Here is a 7,242-nt window from a genome sequence, read left to right as displayed (position 1 = left end):
ACTTGTTTTTACTCAGAAAAAAATAGAGTAAAATGTCAATGTCATGTCTATGATGATAAATAATCTCTGATGTAAGAAAAGAGAGAAAAGGTTTATGACAATGTACGACTTCTACGTGATAGTTGTCAGAAAAAAAATGATTTTAAATTTATTCATATCTATTTAGTGCTGCTGTTTGCTGGCTACAAAGTGGGCATATCCTTGATGGAATGATGAAGATATAAGTTTAATTAAATATCATGTCACTTATATGAGACGTCACAGAATGCAGGTAAAGGGCTTCAAATTTAGACCCGTACTTGGCATTCTGAAACATTTAGCAGAGAGTGTTCTATAGCATGCAAACATACGGAAGATGAAAATAGTCAGCAACTTTTCCATCTTGTCACTTTAACTTAAAATTGCTTGTATCTCCACGTACATACAATTGATAGTTCATTAATGCATGTTTTTCCATTTTAATGAAAATCTTTTGATTGAAATTGTAAGATAATTTTGCTATATATCCCTAAAATATATGTTTGTGTTAAAATTATTGACTTAAACCCATGCTTTCAAATACAACTTGGTTAACCGGTATAAAGATATAATAAACATATATGTATAAAGGAATTTTTTTAAAGAACTTCATAAAGCAATAATAAAATTTGAAGCATTAATTTCTACATGGTGTAGATTGAAGTCGATTAATGAAGTCAATTTATCATGAAAGACAGATTTTTTTTAGGTTTAGTGAGACCAGCATATCATCCCTGTATATATCCCCATTTTACGTACACCTCAGGTGGGCATATTGGTTAAGAACCTTTTTAATACATAATTCTTTATCTTTTTATCCCAAAAGAAAAATTCATGTACGTGTATAACCCCCAAAAAAATCTACAATAGGTCATTATTGTACGGGGGCCTACGTTTTTCTTCGCGTAGGGTATGCAGATTTTAAGGGTGATGCCACTTTTCCTACAGGCAAAACGGTCATTTGTTCGACGTCGAATAATGACCGAGGATCATTTCTCGACATCGGGAAATGACCCCCGGTCATTATTCTACGGGGTTTATTATCTGTCTATACACCGGGTTTCTTTTATTATATGATTTTATCATTTATTTCAGATAATAATTATACACACTTTGCAAACGTTAAATGTCAGACAACAAGAACTGATGAATTATACAAAAAAAAACATAAAGGAGGGAATCCTCTAAAGACCAAGTTGTTATGCACAACCTAAATAATATTTTAGATTATTATAATATACAAGCTAACAACTAAGCTTTATGATAAAGAGGATGACTTACTCTATTGGATAAATAATGATTAAAAAGTCCCCCAACAGACACACATACACAGACACACCCGTTCATACTGTGCGGATAAGAAAATGTACCAATTATTGAAACTGAATGCCTATGGAAAATTTAAAAAAAAATTGAATATAAAAGTGCACATGTATATGATGTCATACAATAATCTTGTTCCTTAACCAACTAAATGTGCCCAGTCTCAAATTCGATCAAGCTTTTAAAAGACTTTTTTCGATGTACATTTCACAATTCAGTATAAGCATTTTCGTTATCGCTTTCAAAAAAAAGTATTGCTTTAGAAAATTACTTAATGCAACTGACATTTGCTCCATTACGTCAGGAAGGATTTTTATTTCAAATTTCAACGAATCGATTTTGATATGCATACCATATTTACATACTACGGAATATGCATAGTCTGCTATAATTATTTTAATAAACTAGTTCGATGATCATGTATGAATAAAGTACAAGTTTTATATTCGACCTTGTAACTTAATTGCACTAAACTGGTTTCATAATCGAGTAAATAAAAGGTAAATGGATCTTTTCAAAATCCATGAAATTATGCCTGATTCAAAGTAAAAATATTATTAACAAATAAATTGAAATATTTGATGCATAACGTGGAATAAAATAATGTCTAAAAATTGAATTGTTAAAAATCTGTGTATTTTCTAGTCCAGGCAGGTGAAATTTATATAAAAGAAATCTCCATTACCTAGTAAATCACCTTATCTCTTCAAAAAAGGACATTCGTAAACAAATTCTCTATAAGCTAAATAAAACAAAATATGGAAATAAAATCTTGAGATATATCTAAAATCAAAGAATGATAACAATTATTGTTTTTGTTTGGTAAGCCTCAATGTATGCAGGTACCATGAACATACAGCAAAAATTTGTTCAACATTCATCAAGGTAAGTGAAGGTTCTGAATCAATGAGATGTATTCCATAGTGCGTGTTATTAAAAGTAAATAGTCTTATTTTCGTGTCTTATTCACATTAAAGTGTTACATCTTCTTATTTATACAATAATATCCTGCAAAATTCAATAAAAATCTTTGCCTTCATTTTGAGCCATTTTGACCTGTAGTACAAGAGACTGAAGACATCAATATTAAGTAATGACCTTCATTGAAAAGTCTTTGTATTTTAACAAATTACCATTAGACTATAATTAAAATAAAACGTGTGCTTAACATGTTATATGCCATTTATTTGTAAGCTAAAGATCATAATATAAAACCTACAAAATTGACACACGGTATTATTGCAGCATTTTTTTTTTAACCATCAGCATGTTATCTATTATTTCATTGCTTTTGTCAACAGACATATCGTCGAACTGAATCAATCGTAAGATGTAAGGTCATGTAAAAGGACATTTTCACTAAAACTCAGTGAAAAATACTTCATATGTTCTATCAGGGTGGAGGTAAGATTATGGGTTGATGCAGTTTGTATATTTGTCTTTCTTTCTCTACCTTGAAATGAATAGTCAAACTCATACAGCTGCACTAACATCAATTAGGAGAATTTGATCCAAGGTCTGTCTGACATTTTTTTTATATTGGCGGTTCATGTTTTAAACATAAGAAACATCATTCTTTCAAGAATATACCGTAAATCTGGAAATTTTTACTGTAGATAAATTTTTAGCAAATTTGCGCGTGCAGTGCATTCGCGAAAATATTTTTCTTAAAAATAAATCAGCAACAAAAAATGTAAACAAACATTTTTCTGACAGCTGGTGTTCGTAAGCAGTGGTCATTTTAAGAAACCCGTTTACGACAGATTGTTAACGAAAATTGATTTATTAACGTGTAAGAAAACTTTAAACAGTTAAGATGTATTATCTCTTCTTATATTTTTATCTGATTATTGAACGTTGGCATCGTTTAATATTGTATGTACATGCGTACTTTATTGTATGTGCATGCGTAATTTATTGTATGTACATGCGTTATTTACAATGTATAATCTGATTATTGAACGTTGGCATCGTTTAATATTGTATGTATATGCGTGATTTATTGTATGTACATGTACATGCGTAACTTATAAACTGTTATGAAAATTTTAAGCACTTTTTAATTTTAGCGTCAATGACAATTCGCAAAAATTTGAAACGTAAAAATTAATCAACAGCCTTTTGACCCAAATTCGCAAAAATAAATCGACGTAAAAATTTCCAGATTTACGTAATGCTTTTAGCGCATAGTACTTGTAGTTGTTCTTATCATTCACTTTATATGTGTTTTATAAAATGAAAAAGGTAAAGATAACGAAAAGTGATCGATCTAAAAAGATCTACAAACAATAAAAATTTGTAAACGATTTTTGAAAAAAAAAATTGAAACACTCGAAATTTCCAGAGATGGGTTCAGGTGTCTTAGAAGAGTAATCATCCCCAGTTGACCGGTCACACCCGCCGTGAGCCCTATGTATTGATAAAGTTGACGGAACATTCCGTAGTCATATTTAATATAAAAACAAAGGCCATGAAATGGTATGAAACACTGCAGCCAAAATACAACCAAATGGTAGGTTATATTTGTTAACAAAGTCATTAAAACGCGTACGACCACAGAAATGATAAAATATTGACTTTAAATGAGGTTGTTGAAATCCTTGTTACGTCAACATATCTTTCAGTAACTTGCCTTGGTGTAAAAATTAATCGTACTTAGAGTATGCTCTTACGTATCGAATAAGTTGGGAGGCGTAAAGACCATTTGCAGGTGATAGCGGAATGTTACTTGATATATGAGGAAAGTTGACGATGGAAAAGTGAACTTTCATACATTTAAGTTTCAGACTCCCTGGTGTCTTTTATATGAAGTTCACTGGGGCATATCGAGTCGATATATGAATGGACGTAACTATTGTTAATTGATAAAACGTCGTTAATATAGCTGAATGTCAAGTTGAAGGCCACAGCAAATGTTTTCTTCTTCTCCTGTACAAGTTTTGAATAAATGCTGCTTCATAGGAATATAAAACCAGGCTAGCTTATAAAGGAGCACAAGTATTTCCCATCGGAATTCCAGACCTGGTCTCTGATGACTGCATAAATGTTGTCAATGAGGAACTCCAGCAGCATCCTTTTAATATTATCTTCATCGTACTTGTGTATAGAATCAGAGTAATTTTTTAAGAAAGAAATTTTGTTGATGACCAATAAAGATACGAAAATTTCAAAGTTCCATTTTTATTGAAGAAGCAATTGTCTATGATATCATATATCAAAACGCCTAGTTTTTAATCTCTCGTGAGAAATGGTTGCACAAAGTGTAGTAAATTCTTACGTTCTGATGTTATTAACTTTAGAAAAAAAAATCAAAGAGTTTTTGAGAATCCACATATGATTTACCTCGCTTCCAAAATATGCAGTTGCACAGTATGCCTGAAGATTCTCCTTTTTGCAAGGTGTAAAGATAGGAGCTTAGAGGAGCCTTTGCTGGGGCCGGCAATGTAAGTATGCTTGTAAATTTTTCTATGAAGTTTAGGAATCCTGTAAAGGTAGGATAGAACAAACTCATCTTGCTTAAGTAAAATGTAAAAAAGTTATGAACATTGAAACGTGATTTTGAAGAATTGCATCCTTAGAAAGTGAACTGTAAGTATAATTTGGATTTCCAGACATAGAATTAAAACCAAGTTCTTCTAAAATACAGTTAAAATAATGAGCCTTAAAGACAACATTGTTACAAACATTAATATATATCTCATGTAGTCGATCTAATTTTTTTTATCACCTCCGGTTTAGTGAAAACGGAAGAATAGATGGTTCGCACATTGCCTTTAAACTATTTAATACGGTCATTTATATATTTCTAAAACACTTTATTCATCCTTACAACGTCTTCAGGTCTTCTAAATGATATCTACGAAAAATAATAAATATAAATGCTACAATGACAAATGACCTTTAAGAAGCATGTTTCCACCACTAAATCCAATAAATGAGAATAGTCTGCACATTACAGAATTTAGGGATTTATGGTGTTCGATATCTCTTGATACATACTATAAGTCCTTCTGTTTAAAAGAAAAACTAAAATAACAATCATTTTCTGTCTTAAAATACCCCTGTATGCAGCTATTTTTCTACTGTGTAAAAAGGACTAAAGAACGAATATCTAGACTCTTTATGAATGCAAAAAAGCGATTATTAAACTAAGAAACATTTATTATCTGAAATAAACAACCTTTGAAATAAGGTACTAATCTGATGAAATCACTCTATTTTTATATTGTCCTTATTCTATTGATGTCAACTTTGAAAGCTATAAAATTTTTATGTCCCCTTTTATATTTTACAAAACTCCCTGTCGTTTGTTCCTCAATCTGATACCTGCCAAGCATAAAAGTCAAGAACGAGTTTTATGGGTGAGATATTCATACTTGTATATTGCTTTTATGTACCTTTCCTGAGTTAAATGTTATTTAACGTATATATTTTGGTAATTTGAGGAGTCATCCATACCTGTGATTATTTACACAGTATATCGGGACATTGAATTTGTGAAGATTTGGATATAGTTTTGCAATATGTTCTGATGAAAAAGGCAATACCAAATTAAATTGAATCATATCTTGGGTTTATATCTGACGCCTGACCTCATTAGAAAGAGACGATGATTAGGTCATTGATTTGAAGTTTGCTTTATTTATATGCTTTTATTTGTTTATTTATATGGTTTACTGGGGAATCTGGGATAGACAGGTAAGAAAACTTAAAAATAGACAATATTTCTTATGCTGAATCAAATGTATCCGAGTTACAGTGTACTTGATATTTATTCAAGAAATATTTCTATGATCCAAGAAAGGTCATTCTGTTTGAAATAAAACAATGATTTTTCTGTGGAAACACCATCTAGATAAATTATCCGCATTACAAACATATAGTTGAACAATCCGCTATGGACTTTATAACCAGACCTTCTTCTCTATCTTCTTCCAATCAGCAAGTTTACCAGGTTTAAAACTCCTCTACAAAAAAACGTTATACGGATAAACACTATTAATTAGATATTTTCAAATACGGTGACATCAAGAGATGATGAGGCGCACCAAATTATTACTCAGTACTGTTTTGAGCGGGGAATGACTCCTGTTCATACGGGAAAAGATATGTAAACGATAGGAAGACAAAACACACATGTCGAACATTGGTTTATACATATTCAGGTTTAAAGATGGCTGCACTGGTTATGCGATGAATGAGGGTTTAGTAGACCAACGAAAATGACGACAAACTGAATATTCTAGAGCTGGACATCATACCTGGAGACCACCGTTAACTATTCAGTAAGGCTTATTGATCGGGCTTGAGAAAGTTCTTTATCGTGCCTACGCCTACAGTGACACCAGGCCTCGGTTTTCAAGGTCTCACACAGGACCCGCAACTTTCACTTCAAAGTGCCGAGCGCTTGCCGAAGGAACAGTTGCTACCAATTTTTTTCGATTTAGGTCATTCGCTGCCGTGATTCGATAAAACGACCTTCCGATCACGGAGCGAGCGCTCTACCGACTGAGCTACCGTGATAACCGAATTTCTTTGACGAAACAGCAACTAAGGTTTTTATAGTGCGCAGGACCATTATATATACCCCAGGGCCGGTTTTTATTACAATACCATAACTAATCGACCTTCTTGGTATCCATGTTGCGTGACCGCTTGTGATCAGTGTTTCATTACTTTAATTAAAATTAACAAAGTCAATGAGCTGAAGCAAATTTAACATCGTTATCTTTGAACAACTCAGACCGCGTTATTGAAATATTTGATCAGTAGATACGAAATAGCTTTATTGCACAATTGCCTGGTGCAAATAGACATAAACGCTTATAAACAAAAATTACATAGTTTGTGGACAATTTTGAATTGATAAATACGAAGAAGTTTAAAATCTGACCATGCACT

The sequence above is a fragment of the Saccostrea echinata genome, unplaced genomic scaffold (genome assembly GCF_033153115.1).
Source record: "Saccostrea echinata isolate AGI-Se365-2 ecotype Australia unplaced genomic scaffold, CSIRO_AGI_Sech_v1 ptg000016l, whole genome shotgun sequence".
NCBI lineage: Eukaryota > Metazoa > Mollusca > Bivalvia > Ostreida > Ostreidae > Saccostrea > Saccostrea echinata.
Note: the sequence above shows the minus strand (reverse complement) of the source record.